The sequence below is a fragment of the Neoarius graeffei genome, chromosome 28 (genome assembly GCF_027579695.1).
Source record: "Neoarius graeffei isolate fNeoGra1 chromosome 28, fNeoGra1.pri, whole genome shotgun sequence".
In the NCBI taxonomy this organism is placed as follows: domain Eukaryota; kingdom Metazoa; phylum Chordata; class Actinopteri; order Siluriformes; family Ariidae; genus Neoarius; species Neoarius graeffei.
In genome coordinates, this window is record NC_083596.1 from 45,138,171 (window position 1) to 45,157,344 (window position 19,174).

Here is a 19,174-nt window from a genome sequence, read left to right on the forward strand (position 1 = left end):
AAAAATGTGCTATATTTGCATTCAATGAATGATTTCTGGTTCTTTTGCCTTTATTGACTTCGAAAATAGATTCAAGAACCCACCTACCACCCCTAATGCAGAAATGGTTTGGTCTTTGATTAAGGCGCCAAATAACACGGTAGTATTCCATCATAACACTTCGACAATAAGCGTGCGAGCCCGTTTGCCAACATGCACAAGTCAGGAGCAAAGAAAAGAAAAGAGAAAAAGAGATGAAGAAGCCAAGAGCCTCAGGGGCTCACTGCATAGCACTGGCGGCTCGTTAATAGGGGCGATTTGGGTGACGCACTCCCAAACAGGGAGGGAGATTTTTTTTTATCTAATCCTACTACCAACAGTAATGTCATTGTCCAATCAGGCTAAGGTCGCGCCTGGTGTAGCCACGCCCTTTTGGGGTGATTTCTGTCAGGTTCAGATTTGCCCCAAAATCTCCCATTGACACTAATGGTACGTACGTTTTTTTTTTTCGAAAATCCTGCTCCCAATGCATTTTCTATTAGGTTTTATGTGCTCACACAAGCAGCGTGCTTACGTCATACGCCTGTTGCGCCGCGCAAGTGTTGCCAGATTGGTTTTTAGTGCATTTTGGCGGGTTTTGAACATAATTTTGGGCTGGAAAACGCAACTTGCGCGGGAAATGTGTGAACATTCTATGAAGATGGCGGCGAGTGTTGAGTGCAACAATACGATAGCGTGTCTGAAAGAAGTTCCCTTTAGTCGTCGTACCAATGAGGAGAAAACGGCAATCAAACAGCAAGGACCTCCTAGACCGAATTTAAACATCAAGCAAGTGTCTACGAAGGGGGAGAAGACCTACTCAAGAGGTTTTAACAAGAACTGGTACCACCGGAAAACTTGGCTAGCTGGCTGTGATGTAGTCAATGCTCTTTTTTGCTACCCTTGCGTTCTCTTCCACCCTGGAAGTAGCACAGCAGACGGTACAGTGATATCTGATATTTGAATTTACTAGGCAAAAGTTGTTTTTTTTTGTGTGTGTGTGTGTGTGTGTGTGTGTTACCAATGGCAGTTTAACATTGCCATGTTTTTGTTTTACCAATGGCAGTTTAACATTGCCATGCTTGGAATATTTCAGTAGCCTCAAGTTCTCTCTGACTTGGTGTAAATTAAGCATATTTTCAGTTTTTATATATTGTACAGTATGTGTTCATTGGAGCCAGCAGCACCTTACCTTTTTTTCCAACTTGTTAAGCCAAGTTGCACTGACTACAAAACCTTGTGTAACCTTGTGTGTGTATATAGCTAAATAACTAAAGCCTTTTGTGTTCATCGGCATGCTTGTAATACTTTAAATTTCCTCTTAAGGCATGGCTTTCTGGAGGAATTCTTGGGGAAAAAAACTGCAGAATTTATTTAGAATTATTTGTTGTTAAAATGGTGCAATTCCATATAAAAAAAAACCACATAATTAAGCTGCACATGTTTGATGATTATGCTTTTCTTCATCTTTTTCAAAACTTAAATAAACACTTGTTTTGGATTTATATCCTGCCACTTTAATTGCATTCTTTAGAATTGAAGAAATTAGAATATGTTTATAATTAAGAATTTGTGTCTACTTATTATAGAATACTGGAATAATATGAGAAAATAAATGAGTAATGTAATATTAATTGATTGTGATGCCAGATGTTTTGCTTTGAAGGCTTCACAATGAATCTTCCTTAGTTTTAGCTTGGCAAGCTAGACTAAGGCCCAATCCCAATTCTAATTTCTACCCCTACCCCTCCCCCTTCCCCTCCCCCTTCCCCTCCGCCTTCCCCTTGGCCCTTCCCCTTGAAACTGAGCTACAAGGGATAGGGCTTGAAATTCAACCCTTACGTATTGGGATAGCCCTTCAACGATCGCATACGTCATCACGTACCTCCGTCAGCGTTTACGTTAGCAAAACGCGACCAAATGCGTCATTGGCTGCGACCAGCCGCTACAGTCAGAGCCAGAACAGAAATCTCTGCTGGCAGGGTGTGATTTGTTAACTAACACCACTGAATGGGATATCTTTGGCGCTTCGTGCACCACATCCGACAGAATGAGGTGTCAGAACACTCATGTAAACAATAAAAGCGAGAATAACAGAACAAAACGTACGCAGTCAAGCAACCGAAAACAATACTCACTCCCAAAGCTTTTTAGCAGCAGCTTGGATTTCAGAAATCGCTGCTCATTCTCAGCTCGAAAGCGAATCAAGCGGCGTGTTTCCTCTGGATAACAACTTAAAACACGTAAATAATGGAGAAAATACATTTATGACAATCTTTCGCCGCGGGAACCGCCATCTTTCTGAAATCCGCATGAAATCTCGCTGAAATCCGCATGGCATTGTGGGAAATCACTCAAACCCCTTCGTTCGGAGTCAGCTCCAGGAAAATCTCCGTTTGGAGGGGTACAGAAGCCCTACCCCTTCCCCTCCCCCTCCGCGTTAACTGGGATTGGGATACCCCTACCCCTTCACGTGAACGCGCAAAATGGAGGGGAAGGGCCAAGGGGTTGGTCCAAGGGGTGAAATGGGATTCGGCCTAAATGTGAATATTTGCCACTCGTAGGCAAAAATATTTTTGGCCACTAGGCGAGTGGGTCTAGTTTACTAGGCTACCTTAGTTTGCCACCTTTAACTTTAACCTTTAACGGGGCCGAGAGGTTGCGCGGGAGCGAAGCTTCGCGAGAGCGGGCAGAGAGGTTGCGCGGGAGCGAAGCTGCGCGGGAGCAGGCCGAGAGGTAGCGCGGGAACGGGCCGCGTAATAATAACAAACGCAATGCCCCCGAAGAAAGCTCCTACGGTCGAGGAGATAGATGATATTAAAAAATCCCTCGACTTTCTGGGTGAAGAAATCTCTGCTGTCAGGATGCAGCAGAAGACCATCCTGGACCTGGTAGAAGAGGTCAAAGCGCTGAGGCTGCAGAACACGGAGAAGGCAAAGAGGATCGCCATTCTCGAGAACCGAGTGGAGGAGCTGGAGCAGTACACCCGGATGAATGACATCATTGTGACCGGACTGCAGATTCAGCCCCACTCATATGCTGGAGCAGTGGCGAGAAGAGATGGAGAGGAACTGAACGAGGAGGATGCTAACTCTGTGGAGAAACAGTTGTTAGCATTCCTGCACTCCAAGGGAATTGAGGTAAAAAGCAATAACATTGAAGCATGTCACCCTCTCCCACGGAGAAGCAACACTGGCAAACCAGCTGTAATAATGCGATTTGCCAACAGAAAGCATAAGATGCAATTGTTAAAACAAGGGAAGAAACTGAAAGGCTCAGATGTTTTTTTAAATGAGCACTTAACAAAAAAAAAAATGCAGACATTGCAAAAAAGGCGAGACTACTAAGGAAACAGGGGAAAATCCAAAACACTTGGACACAAAACTGCAAGATTTTCATAAAGCTGAAGGGATCTCCAGAAGAGGCCAAGATCTTGGTCATCTGAGATATTGGGGAACTGGACAAATTCTGAGGGAGCCAAATAAAGCAATTTACAATCATGACACAAGGACTGGACACTGGACACAAGAACTGGACACTTTCCATTATACTGAGCACAAAATACAAGATATGGAAAATAATATTGATCCGGAAAATAATCTTTTCAGCAACATCAATATCAGCTGCCGGTATTACACTGAATATCAATACAATGCAAAGATTAGAGACGGAAATAAGATATCAATTATTCATTTCAATATCAGAAGTATGTATGCCAATTTCCATAAAATGAAGGAATATCTCAGTCAGTTCAAGACTCCATTCAGTATAATAGCCATATCAGAAACTTGGATCAACGATGAGATGGGAGTAGATTTTGAGCTGAACGGGTATGAATTAAATTATATCAATAGAAAGAACAAAAGAGGAGGGGGAGTGGCAATATATGTTGATAATAGTTTGGAATATAAAATTAATAATAAAATGACGGTAGCTGTTGATGATTGGATGGAGTGTATTACAATAGAAATATGCTGTGAAAAAATGAAAAATATAATAGTGAGCTATATATACAGATGTCCTGGATCAAGCATAGAAGTTTTTTATAGATTGGATGGAAAGTATGTTTATAAAATCAACTCAGAAGGTCATGTACATCTGTGGTGATTTTAACATCGACCTCTTAAATCATAAGAAACACAAAATGACAGAAGAGTTCATTAATTCAATGTTCAGTATGGGACTGTATCCATCTATTACCAGACCAAGCAGGATCACTTCTCACAGCACCACTTTAATAGATAATATATTTACTAATATCCTGGAAAATAATATAGAGAGTGGACTACTATTAACAGACATCAGTGACCACCTACCTATTTTTAATGTATATTACTGTAATTATAGCAAGAAAAAGGATACTAAAAATGATAAATATATAAGAGTGAAAACTGAAGAAACCATGATTGCACTAAAAAATGACTTAATAATACAGGACTGGAATGTAGTTTATAAAGAAAAAGATGCTGATAAAGCATATGAGGAATTTTTAATAATATTCAGTGAACTATATAATAAAAATTGTCCTATAAAGAAATACAGTAATATACATAAATATACAAATAGTCCGTGGGTCACCAAGGGGCTACAAAATGCCTGCAAAAAGAAAAATATATTATACAGACAATTCTTAAAGCATCGAACTATAGAGGCAGAGGAAAAATATAAAAAATATAAAAATAAATTAACTAATATTATGAGGATATGTAAGAAAGACTATTATAATAAATTAGTGGAGAAAAATAAAAACAATATTAAAGGTATATGGACTGTATTAAATGGTATTGTGAGAAATGGATCCAAAACTACAAATTACCCGGAGTACTACACTGAAAATGACAAGACCATAAATAATATGAAGGATGTGGTGAATGGTTTTAACCAATTCTTTGTAAATGTGGGACCAGATTTAGCGGCAAAAATAAAGGAACCTGAGACAACACAATGTGGGAACATAGAAGATATGGGGGACAGAAATCCAAGTACAATTTTTCTAACTGCAACTGATGAGGAAGAAATTATCCAAATTGTAAGAAAATGTAAAAACAAAACTTCTGCAGACTGGAATGATATAGACATGTTAACAGTAAAGACCGTTATTGAGGGAATTGTGAAACCACTCACCCACATCTGCAATTTATCTTTTCAATCAGGTACATTTCCAGACAAAATGAAAATTGCAAAAGTGATACCATTGTTTAAAACTGGAGATAGACACCATTTCACAAACTACAGGCCTGTTTCTTTACTCCCCCAATTTTCCAAAATACTCGAAAAACTTTTTTCAGATAGATTGGACAAATTCATTGAAAAACACAACCTCCTTACACAGTCAATATGGATTCAGAACGGACAGATCAACATCGATGGCACTAATGGAACTAATAGAGGAAATCACAAAATGTATAGATAATAAAAAAATAGCAATTGGAGTATTTGTGGACCTAAAAAAAGCATTCGATACTATTGATCATAATATATTATTAAGTAAACTAGAAAAGTGTGGTGTTAGGGGAGTTGGGTGGAGTTGGCTGTCGAGCTATCTAAGAAACAGGCAACAGTTTGTGCAGATAGGTGACCATAAATCTGATTTCATGAATATTAAATGCGGGGTACCACAGGGGTCAATATTAGGTCCGAAATTATTCATAATATACATCAATGACATTTGTACAATTTCGAAAGAACTGAAATTTGTTTTGTTTGCAGATGACACCAATATTTTTTGTTCCGGTGAGAATTTGCAGCAGACTTTAGAGATAATCACAACTGAAATAAATAAACTAAAACTATGGTTTGACAAAAATAAATTATCATTAAATCTAAGCAAAACAAATATTATGTTGTTTGGGAGACATAAAATAGGTTGTAATGTAGAATTGATAATAGACAATATTAAGATAGAAATGGTACAGGAAATTAAATTTCTTGGTGTGAATTTGGATCCTAAAGTCTGCTGGAAACCTCATGTAGGATATGTACGAGCAAAACTGGCAAAGTGCTTGGCAATTCTGTGGAAAACAAAATATATTCTTGATTGTAAATCTTTGCATACTCTATATTACTCATTATTTTTGCCATATCTGACTTATTGTGTCGAAGTCTGGGGAAACACCTACAAAACCACTCTGCAGCCGATATGTACAATACAGAAAAGAGCAATAAGGACAATAAACAAAACAGGATACAGAGATCACACAAACCCACTATTCATAAAATCACACATGTTGAAATTTATGGATCTGGTCAAATTCAGAACAGCACAAATAATGTACAAAGCAAGAAATAATCTATTGCCGAAAAATATACAAGGAATGTTTAGTGAGAGAGAGGGGGGATATAATCTAAGGGGAGACCTAAATTTTAAAAAACCAAAAGTTCGAACAAATATGAAAAGCATGTGCGTATCGAGCTGTGGGGTGACTTTATGGAACAGACTGGAGACAGAAACAAAACAAAGTGCAAATATAAATCTGTTTAAAAAAAGGTACAAAAAAATATTTTTAAACAAGTATATTACAGAGGAAGTATGTTAATGGAGGATGATGAGGGATAAATAGAATAGGGTTGATTGTTATATTAGAACTAGCTTAGTATATGGTATATAATTATTTATGGGGATAGATATCTTCATATTTACTGGGATAAGTATCTCATCTCATTATCTCTAGCCGCTTTATCCTGTTCTACAGGGCCGCAGGCAAGCTGGAGCCTATCCCAGCTGACTACGGGTGAAAGGCGGGGTACACCCTGGACAAGTCGCCAGGTCATCACAGGGCTGACACATAGACACAGACAACCATTCACACTCCCATTCACACCTACGGTCAATTTAGAGTCACCAGTTAACCTAACCTGCATGTCTTTGGACTGTGGGGGAAACCGGAGCACCCGGAGGAAACCCACGCGGACACGGGGAGAACATGCAAACTCCGCACAGAAAGGCCCTCGCCGACCCCGGGGCTCGAACCCAGGACCTTCTTGCTGTGAGGCGACAGCGCTAACCACTACACCACCGTGCCGCCTTGGGATAAGTATGTAGTAGATATTTTTTTTGTAATTATATATTTATATAGATATTTATGAAGTGTATGTGTTTGTATGTATATGTGTGTATATATATATATATATATATATATATATATATATATATGTATGTGTGTATGTATGTAAATGTGTATATGTGTGTATGTGTATGTATATATATATGTATGTATATATATGTATATATGTGTGTATATATATATATATATATATATATATATATATATATATATATATATGTATATATGTATATATATATGTATGTATATGTGTATTTATGTATATGGATATGGTATGTAGTATATATTTATTTTTGTAATTATAAATTTATATGGATAATCATGAAGTGTATATATGGTATATATTTTTATAGGTGTATTAATGTAGTTTGGATTTCGGGGTAGTTAAAAAGGGGTGGGAAATTAAAAAAAAAGTATTGTACTTCTTCCCACTCCTTTTTCGAACAATGTGCGGGGTATTGTAATGTATTAGCTCTTTATGTTATTTTATTTATTCTTTTTTTGTCACTTTTTTCATTTTCTTTCTTTTGTATGTACAAATAGTTACATACATTTTTATACATGTTCGAAATAAATAAATTCATTCATTCATTCAACTTGTTCAGTGTTGCCACCTAGTGGAGAGAAGAGATATTGTCTATATTGATATCTGAATTTACCAGGCAAAAACAAGTTCGGCCAATTGATTTGCTACCTAGGTCAATTTACTTCAGTCCTGTGGACATTTACGGTCCGTGTAGACATAACGGGGGAAAATTGCCCCCCCCCCCCCCCGAAAAAAAATTCAGGAGCCGCCACTGCAGGAGAGGCTCAATGGGCTGGCTATGCTCTCTATAGAGCGCGAACTTGCAAAGAGGCTGGACTTCAATGACCTTATTGACGACTTTGCCACAGCAAAAGTCTGGCGCATTGCATTTCGCACCTGAATAGTTGCAGACTAAGGAAATGTTCAAACTGTAAATATGTTGAAATGTTGAAATAAAATGGTTGACTGTTATAATGGGCTTGGAATACCTGTTATTTAAGGGTTGGAGTGAATGGAGACTGTGAAAAGAGGGGTTGGGTGTGGGTGGTTGCTGTGTGGCGATGTGCGTGCGCGCGTATGTGTGTGTGTGTGTGGGGGGGGCACTCAGATTATTTTGGGGGGGCCCACTCAGATTATTTTGTCCCGGGCCCAGCCAAAGCTGTCAACGGCCCTGCTGCCAGACATCAAGATGTCTTTAAAGGTTCTGCCCTGTACGTGAGTATACCGCCACCTACTGTCTACAGTGGGTACTGCAGCTTCAGTGAGTTCTTCAGTTCAGTTCAGTTCAGTTCAGTTCAGTTCCATTTCTGTGGAGTGAAGACGCAGAAGACGGAAGCTCTTTTTTATTTTGTTGTACCTCAGAAATACACCGCTGTAGGTTGTAAAGCAATGTTTTACTGACATTTTACACTGTAATCACGAAAATGACAAGTTTTGTTCGTGTAAACACTTTATTGTTTATTTGGAGTTAGCTAAACTGAGATTAGCCTGTGTCTGAGCTCAGCTGCTGGAAAACCAATAGAAACAAACCACAACACACTGATGTGTTTGTAGTAAGCTTTATTTTTGTATCGCATTTCAGTTTTACTGTAAAAAACGAGGAAAACAATTTGTTGTCAGTAAGCTATATTTTTACAATGCATATTGGTTGAATAATGAAACCCAACATTATGAAGGAGTAATAGGAGGTGTGTAAGTACCAACATGTAGACCACAGTGATGTCTATAGCTAGTTTTTAGTCACGTGACTTCTACTGTTCTTGGACACCATTTTGGAGGCAGAGTTTGCATAATCTCATAGACTATTATAATAATCATAATCACATCATACTTGTTTCCAAACATGTTCCTGCAATGTATTTATATGCAGAATGGTAGAGACTTGTTGTGACACCTCAGAAAGTGTTTCAAAACAGAGATACGATGATGGAAATATGAGTTATACGAGTTCGTATATCAGTTGAAGACAGTATTAGTTACAACCAGATGGTAAATGCGAGACTAAACTGTAGTGATGTGTGAGTCAGGGTTTCTTCTATCTGCATAATACATTTATTAGCTTATTGTCTCCCAGCCTAATAAACCAGCGTCTGGTTCGAGGCTACTGAACAAAATGACGAATTGTTCCAAAGGGTGTTCTTTTCTGTTAAATAAAGACATGCATGTATTCATCATTTCTTAAAGGTGAACTTTAACAAAATAGGATCCTACAGGTTGAGGTCCATAGTTTATTTTTTAGTCTGGTGGTTGGCTGCCCTGTGTAGAAAAAGGATGGAGTCCACAGTAGTGTTGTAGTACTCAAGACCGATCTTAAGACCACTTTTTGAAGGTCTCAGTCTCATCTCAGAATCGACTGCATTTTTGATCTTGTCTCGGTCTCCGATATAGAGGACTGGGGATTTTATTTCAAGACCACAACTGTTGGGATTTCACTAAATTGCCTGTGTATTGTCTGATTTCTTAGTTAACATTGTTACTATGATGGGATGTAAATTGTCCTGCTTCAAATGACACCAATAATGTGACTCATTATCATTGCTAATATGAAATTTTTCTTCCTTTTAACAGCTGTCACCCCACCCCACTTTCACACTCACTGGTTTGATCCTGGTCTTGACTCGGTCTCAATATACTTTGGCCTTGCCCATAACTTGGTCTCGGTTTAGATAGTCTTGAATACAACACGGTTCCAGGATTTGGCCCATTTTGATGCACTTTGACCACATGAAAACTTGTAAGCAGAGGTGGAAAGTAACGAATTACATTACTCGCGTTACTGTACTTGAGTAGCTTTTTTGTGTACTTATACTTTTTCAAGTAATTTTTAAAGAGTGTACTTTTACTTTTACTTAAGTATGTTTTCTTTTAGGGGCGCCACGGTGGTGTAGTGGTTAGCACTGTCGCCTCACAGCAAGAAGGTCCTGGGTTCGAGCCCCGGGGCCGGCGAGGGCCTTTCTGTGTGGAGTTTGCATGTTCTCCCCGTGTCCGCGTGGGTTTCCTCCGGGTGCTCCGGTTTCCCCCACAGTCCAAAGACATGCAGGTTAGGTTAACTGGTGACTCTAAATTGACCGTAGGTGTGAATGGGAGTGTGAATGGTTGTCTGTGTCTATGTGTCAGCCCTGTGATGACCTGGCGACTTGTCCAGAGTGTACCCCGCCTTTCGCCCGTAGTCAGTTGGGATAGGCTCCAGCTTGCCTGCGACCCTGTAGAAGGATAAAGCGGCTAGAGATAATGAGATGAGATGTTTTCTTTTAAGTAGTGTACTTCGGTACATTTTACATCACAACCGTTACTGAGTAAAAAATAAATAAATAAAAAAAAAAAAAAGGCTAAAACGGAGAAGGGGAAATGCATGGGCGTCGCCACCATTGAATGTGAAGGGGACATGTCCCCCTCACATTTCATAATTCTTCGTTTGGACCCCCCCACATTTAACATAAAATATTAGTTCACCCAGCGCCGTTTCTATTGCTTCGTGAAAGAATCCATTCCACTTGATCGATAAGAGAAAACACAGAGCACTGAAAATCCACTCCGGGTTTTCCGGGCGTTCCCGACAACAGCTCACCGCGCGCGAGTGAAGTGAATCTCAGCGCGAGCACAGAAATGTTGGTGCAGCTGCTGGAAAGTGGAGGAGGTGACGTCAGCCATATTGCCACCTCACAATGTCTAGCTTTTGCTAAAACCTTATTCTTTTGTTATCTGCCCTCAAAATTAACCCTAGGACACGTTAAATTAATATTCAACTAAACAGTGAAATAAGCTTAGCCTAATGGGGTATTCTTGATTGATGATGAATTGTTTGCAGTATTTGCTCCCAGACACAATGGACACAAGGACATTCTTTACAAAGAAGCAGAAAGTCAGTCAAAATTTCCCCACAGGACAGGGTTTTTTGTCCCAATGGAAATGTTAGTGCAGTTAGCTGGCTAGTCAATGTTAGGAGATGTATCAGCTAGCTTAACGTTAGCTATCATTTCATTCAAACCCAGTAGGCCTGCCTTACTGTAATGCCAAGAATGAGATCAAGTCTGCTCTGATGATATTTATTGATTCCTTGTTTTGTCTGGTCTTTGGCAGTTTTCTGGAAAGTAAGATGGGAAATCAGTGTATGGGGAAGGAATAGTAGAGAGGAAAGCAATGGAGAGAGATGGATGTTATTCCAGGTGGATTGTGAAGGAAAGGGGGATAAAAGTTATGAAGTGGTAGAAATTGTGGTGGCACCAATATAAGAAGGAGTTTTATCTATAAATCTATTTGTTATACTAATCTGTAAATGCTACTGTAGTACCACCATTGCATGTAGGTTGACAAAACTGCACTTGTTCATTGTGTGAAGTTCTCTTTTATGTGTCGTTGCTTGACACAGTGTGATTTTGCGTTATGAAGACTGCATGATGCCATGCCATTTTTGTTATGAGTATCGCTAAATCGGAAAAAAGTAAAATGCACCCACTAAAGTCACTGTTGGTGGTGAACAAAATTGCACCTGTTCATTGTGTGAAGTTATTTTTTATGTGTCACCGTTGCTTGACACAGTGTGATTTTGTGTTATGAAGTTTGCATGATGCCATGTCATGCCTGTTCATTGTGTGAGATTATGAATATTCTTATTTTTAAACATACAGTTGAGTGTCACTATTGCTTGGCCCAGTGGCATGTTGTGTTACATCTAAAACTAAATAGAAAACACAAAATAAAAAGTAAAATGCACCCATTAAGTCATTGTTGGTGATAAATTGTGTCACATTCATCTCATTATCTTAGGCGTAGCGGTGGGTTTAAAAACAGGCTGATGAATATATGGACTAGTTGAATGAGGACTTATTGTTGAAAATTAATTAAAATTTTTCTGGCGGAGGACCCCCCGCCAGTGTGTCCCCCCCACATTAAAAATGCTTCTGACGCCCCTGGGGAAATGCATTCTAGAAATGAATCACGGGAAGGACAGTTGTCGCGCGCGCGAGTCTCACACAGACGATGGCGGACATGCACCGGCGCTTTAAGGGGGGGGGCTTCGGGGGGCTCAAACCCCTGGGCCACAGCCAATCAGGGGCCTTGTAATATTAATAAAATAATAAACTGTCGGAATCGTGGGCCTACATTAATGTACGGATAGAAATAAGGTTAGAAATAAATGAGCGCACAGTAGCCTGCTGTAAGAGACATGGTGGATGTGGTTCGCGAAACAAACACCCACAACTATACCAGAATAAAATGTAACAAAATGTAACGTCACGCACGAAAGCGCGCCAAAGACTGCAGACTACTGAGACACAAATTTAGAGACTTTGAAAGATGAAGCGTTCACATGTTAGCGGGGCGCATAAAAGGAAAAAAAGAGAGAGATGCAGGTAATGATAGAATCGTTGCCTAAAGTCACAGACTTTTTTAAGGTAAGGATCACCAATCTGTTCAGAATATCAGCTACTTATCAGTTATCAGCCTACCAGCAGCTAGGCTATGTGCAGCTAGGCTAGATATGCTATGATCTGTCCAACAGTAAAATAAATCAGTTGTGATTTGAATACGTGTCGTGTGATTTGAGTTATAATCCTGTTAGTATAATAGCATATTTCGATGGGGATAATAAAATGTCTAAAACGGCATCTACTGAAGAAATTGATGAAAAGATTGTAGCCTATAATTTTCACAGTTCGGGCAGCAGACAGTGTAAGCATACTGAGGGGAATAGCAATACAAAGCCAGCGCATATCCACATTTCTCGCTAGCTGTGTTGGGTGTGTTGTTAACCCGTGTGGATTTAAGTGAAATATTTGAGAAGTTCTGTGGTCAAGACAACGTTTTAAGGTAAGGACGCTTGATTATTAATGTTTGCCTGCCGTGGCTTGTTGTTGACGAAAGGCCCACACGATTTTGCCTTATGCAGCTACTGCTAGCGTCATGCTTTGAACTAGGTTAAGCTCATTTGCGCTAAAGGATGGGTTTATTGAAGGACTTTGATGTAGCTAGTTTCTTTTTAAAAAATCGTATGCTCAAAACAGTATGCCCGCGTTCATCATGTTTAACTTTTTTCTTGATGGAGTGCGTGAAATATTGTTGCAAGTGGTATTTCGATGCAGTCATGTCAAAAAGGCAGTTGAATGCACGGTCTTATTCAAGGAGAAGGAAGACTTGCATGATGCTTGAACATAGATCGGTAAAATAGACCCTAGTAGGACTTGGTTTCATGTATTTCGGTCTGTAGAGTTGAGTTTGGCCGCTGTCCATGGTGTTTACGTTTCATGTGGCCGCCGAGCCAAGTACCTTCATCATCATCATCATGTTCCCCTGTCAAAAGTTAAACTCTCTAGGGGTGCTTCTGCTGTAGCAGTTGCAGCAGTTGCTCAAAGTTTGATTTGTCCATCATCATATGTCTTATCTGTTGGGTATCTATGCCCAGCAGATTTTCCCATTTCGTCCATTTGTAACCATTTTTGTCAAACAGGAGCTGCTTTTGCACTTGGTTATTGCCCATCCGGCAAACGTGAGCAATATATTTTAGTTGTTGTACGTAGCAGGATAGTTTTATATCCTGGGTTCCTGTCAGTTTCCGGAGGTCAGCATTGGACATCTTGTAGCTCCAGTCTACTGTATATCTTCATTTGTAGTGTTCTTTTGGTCAGGGGCATTCTTTCGTTTATATCCACCTTTAATCATTTTCCTTAGGAAGCCGTGCCACACTACCTCAATTTTGTGAATTTCACTGGATGATAGTTGCCATGCCTGTGTGCTGTACAGGAGACGAGATCGAACGCATGCCACTAGGAACTTTATACGGGTTTTTAGTAGTATTCGGTGGTCGGTTAGAACGTGTTTCAGTTCATTCCATTTCATGAATGCAGCACTTATCCTAGCATGCAGGAAGTGTGAGGATTCATCACAGTTGCTGACATTATAACCAAGATATTTAAAGGTGCGGACGTTTTTAATATTAGTGCCGCCAAGGGAAATGATACTTGGTTTACATTTGATATCCTCATTGACGTTAAAAGCCATTGTTTCTGTTTTGACATATGATATTTGTAAACCAAAGCGGGTGTAGGTCTTATCATACAACTGAAGAATATTCTGAAGCTCCTCGATGGATCCAGCGAGTATGGCCTGATCATCTGCGTATAGAATCTCTGTTATGCAACCCTCTCCTGATGCTCGTGCTTTCGTACGCATTTCTCTTGTGGATACCTCATTTGGAATGCAATATCTGAACTTGAAGCCTGTATCTGGGTACAGTTTTGATATCTCATGCTGTGCAATCCTGACAACAAAGTCCATATAGATATTAAAAACTGATGGTGATTCTAGGGCACCTTGTCTTGCAGTGAATGTTTGTTTTCATGCCGCCGAGCTATTTTTATGTATTTTATTTTTTAAAAGGACTTGTCTGTAGGTGTGTGTGTTTTATGTTTACAACACATAGGTCTACATTAGCGCACGCGCGCTTGTGTGGTTATCTCTGGCCATGCCCCTGCGTGAAAGTTACGCAGTATCACTGTCCTGTCCGTGGTAATAATCAGAACTGGCTCTGTAATAATAATGCGTGCGTTCTTCTCTCTCTCTGTGGTCGGATGTGTTGAGCGATGTGAGCGTGGGCCTTGCGCAGCTACGCTGAGCCAAACGTAACCTATCGTAGGCTTCTAGGCTAATTACGCGCTTACACTGTAAATGCTTGACACGTATTGCAAATAAAATAAGAGTGTTTTCCTGGCCAACGGTAAGGGTAGGGTTGACAGGTAGCCTATGAGGGGCCTAGCCCCTGGGCCACGGGTGTTGATAAAGCGCCCCTGCGGACATGGAGGAGACCGAGGAACCTGTGGTGGACGACCCTGCAGAAAACGCAATTTCTTCCAGTAATGAAGTGCACCCCTGGCCCTACATATGTGATCACTTCAGCTTCGTAGAGAAAAGGGGTGACAGTTTCATTATGCAATGCAGATTGTGTGCCCAAGAAGACAACCATTGCGGCATACAAAAAGTCGACGTCTAATCTGCGCAAGCATGTTGAGGTAAGTATTGTCATTGGCATCATAATCACGGGCGCAGATAGAGGGTGGGACGGGTGGGATTCGTCCCACCCAGATTTAAATTCACCACGTTCGGTCCCCCCCACTTATAGGGAGGAAAAAACGTCTATGCTGTCTTTCTTTGCATAAGGCAAACCTCACGGAAAAATCAAAAGACTAATTACCATTCGGTTTATTGAGGTGCACAGCAGTGTATACATAGTTGCAACAACTCACATAAAACAAAACAAAGACTGATATTCGGTTGGTTGAGCTGCGCAGACTGCACAGGTTTCGAGCTCGAGCTTGGTTGCTATGGTTACCCACAACAAGTTTGACAGGCATATCGGGGTTGGGGTTGGTTTGCTGGCAGCTTTGTCCCCCCCAGTTTGTCCCCCCCAGTTCAAAAAACATATCTGCGCCCCGATCATAATGTTTCCTTTCCATAGTAAAACCAACAATAGGCTGGTTATATTCCAAAAATAGTGGATGGCATTGCTAATGTTGAAGTAGCAACCTGTTGGTACTGTAACATAAAGGTAACTAGTCTGTTATTTGGTTGGCTAATCATGCAAGCAAGTTAGCTCGCCAACCTGACGTGATCAGTCCTCCTACCATTCTACATCCAACAGGCCAGAAAGGAATACTAAGCAAAACAAATAATGTTTGAATTGAATTGTTCAATAACACACAGTGCACACAGGCAAGCTACGAGATTTCGGTGCAACATTTCACTTTCATATTTCGTGTACAATGCTTTGTGTGTGGTCAGGGCGATGTAAACGACACGACTGTGTGTATTGACCTTTTTTGTCTCAATTTTAATGCAGCATTATCCTAAGCATTCAATTTGATACACTTCCTTTAAATAAAACATCTGGGTTGAGATGTACATATATCCTTGTTTCCTCTTCTTTTTCATTTTTGCACAACACAATGGAGGCAGAAAACATCCATTGTTAAAAGTAACGTTTTACTTTTACTCAAAGTACATTTTAAATGATCTACTTTTTACTTTTACTTGAGTAGATTTTTTGTCTGGTAACTTTACTTGTACTTAAGTAAAATTTCATCAGAGTAACAGTACTTGAGTATAATATTTTAGTACTCTTTCCACCTCTGCTTGTAAGTAAGCTCTTTATTCTGATATTTAACACATTTAATAACATCTGTACATGTAGGTACAGTGAAATGTTCATACAGAGTATAAGAAAGAGTAGTAGAATACCAGCAAGATATTCCAAATCCTAACAACATAATCTGCACAGTTGGGAACATGTAGAAATCAGACGAACTCCATGGAAGGAGTAAGATCAGGGTTGACAGAGTTAATAGTTTTTTTTCATGTGAGAAATGGGGACAATTGCGATGTTTTAACATATTGATCAACCACAGTACACCATTCTAAGTTAAATCATTACTTGACCTGGGACAAAATGGTCAGATTTTTTTCTAACCCTTTTTACTCATCTTTACAAGGGGTGCCAATAATTGTGGAGGACACTGTATATGATGAAGAAAGTTGAGACTAGGAAACTAAAAAAACAATCAGAGGCTGTGTATACACACAACCGAACAATTTGTCAAGACACTAATCATAAAGAAATAGTAACTGGTTAAAGAGTTCCAGACTGAGCGGTTAATGTTCTGTATTACGTCAATGCACCCAAGGGCAAAAAAAAAATAAAAATTGGGCCGAGGTTCTGTTTGCCACAAAAGTGTTAAAGATAATTCAGAGTTAGGACCCAATTCATGCCAATAAATCACACAACTGTGAAAGGTCTTTGAATGTGACTGGAACAACACTGTAAGAAAAATCACTTTATTTTAGAGTTTGCTTGTCAGTTAGTTGTTAACTAATCCAGATGGTGGGAAAATAACAGTGAAGCTGATTCACTGATTCAGGAAGTAGCTGAATGTATTGCTGGTAAATGAGTAACTGTTACAGTATGGTGAATACTTCCATCTTTCATTTAAAGTCTTTATATATTGATAAAATAAAGCTACTTTCATGCACTATCCAACAGAAATCTTTTTGCACCAGAGTGTGTTGAGCAAAAATGTGCATAAAATTAACCAACACTATTCTAAGGCAAATTAACAAGATTTGATATGAGATTATGTGTGATATCTAAAGGTGGTCCAGCAAAATATTGTGTGACCTTTTTTTTTTGGGGGGGGGGGGGCAGTCTGGGTAAATATATACATTTCCATATTACACTTCTAAACCTTCAGGGGCTCCTAAACTTATTACAATGGACGCAGAGGGGAAAAAAAAAAAACTTGCTGAGAAGGGAAAGTACAGCACACATACAGTTAGGTCCATAAATATTTGGACAGAGACATTTTTCTAATTTTGGTTCTGTACATCACCACAATGAATTGTGAACAAAACAATTCAGATGCAGTTGAAGTTCAGACTTTCAGCTTTAATTCAGTGGGTTGAACAAAATGATTGCATAAAAAAATGTGAGGAACTAAAGCATTTTTTTAAAACACAATCCCTTCATTTCAGGGGCTCAAAAGTAATTGGACAAATTAAATAATTGTAAATAAAATGTTCATTTCTAATACTTGGTTGAAAACCCTTTGTTGGCAATGACTGCCTGAAGTCTTGAACTCATGGACATCACCAGACGCTGTGTTTCCTCCTTTTTAATGCTCTGCCAGGCCTTTACTGCAGCGGTTTTCAGTTGCTGTTTGTTTGTGGGCCTTTCTGTCTGAAGTTTAGTCTTTAACAAGTGAAATGCATGCTCAATTGGGTTGAGATCAGGTGACTGACTTTGCCATTCAAGAATATTCCACTTCTTTGCTTTAATAAACTCCTGGGTTGCTTTGGCTTTATGTTTTGGGTCATTGTCCATCTGTATTATGAAACGCCGACCAATCAGTTTGGCTGCATTTGGCTGGATTTGAGCACACAGTATGTCTCTGAATACCTCAGAATTCATCCGGCTGCTTCTGTCCTGTGTCACATCAATAAACACTAGTGACCCAGTGCCACTGGCAGCCATGCATGTCCAAGCCATCACACTGCCTCCGCTGTGTTTTACAGATGATGTGGTATGCTTTCCATGCCTTCACCATACTTTTTTCTTGCCATCATTCTGGTAGAGGCTGATCTTGGTTTCATCTGTCCAAAGAATGTTCTTCCAGAACTGTGCTGGCTTTTTTAGCAAAGTCCAATCTAGCCTTTTTATTCTTGAGGCTTATGAGTGGCTTGCACCGTGCAGTGAAACCTCTGTATTTACTTTCATGCAGTCTTCTCTTTATGGTAGATTTGGATATTGATACGCCTACCTCCTGAAGAGCGTTGTTCACTTGGTTAGCTGTTGTGAAGGGGTTTCTCTTCACCATGGAAATTATTCTGTGATCATCCACCACTGTTGTCTTCTGTGGGCGTCCAGGTCTTTTTGCATTGATGAGTTCACCAGTGCTTTCTTTCTTTCTCAGGATGTACCAAACTGTAGATTTTGCCACTCCTAATATTGTAGCAATTTCTCGGATAGGTTTTTTCTGTTTTTGCAGCTTAAGGATGGCTTGTTTCACCTGCATGGAGAGCTCCTTTGACCGCATGTTTTCTTCACAGCAAAATCTTCCAAATGCAAGCACCACACCTCAAATCAACTCCAGGCCTTTTATCTGCTTAATTGAGAATGACATAACGAAGGAATTGCCCACACCTGCCCATGAAATAGCCTTTGAGTCAATTGTCCAATTACTTTTGGTCCCTTTAAAAACAGGGTGGCACAGGTTAAGGAGCTAAAACTCCTAAACCCTTCATCCAATTTTAATGTGGATACCCTCAAATGAAAGTTGAAAGTCTGGTCTTTATGTCCATGTCCATTATATAACTAACTTGAATATGTTTCAGTAAACAGGTAAAAATACAAAATTTGTGTCAGTGTCCAAATATATATGGACCTAACTGTACACGCATACACAGTGCTGATACAAACACCTTTTCGCAGTCTTGACTGTGAAGACTCTCAGTTATCCAGGTCATGGTAAACCATAGGTGCTAAAAGAAGGCAACTGGACTTGCTTGAAATTCTTGAAGACGT

General features: G+C 39.6%; 1 protein-coding gene across 7 annotated transcripts in view; it reads right to left on the minus strand.

Annotated features, from left to right (window-relative positions):
• LOC132875716 (uncharacterized) overlaps positions 1-19,174 on the minus strand; it is a 149,961-nt gene that overhangs the window by 67,312 nt on the left and 63,475 nt on the right. The gene's annotated exons all lie outside the window — the stretch shown is intronic.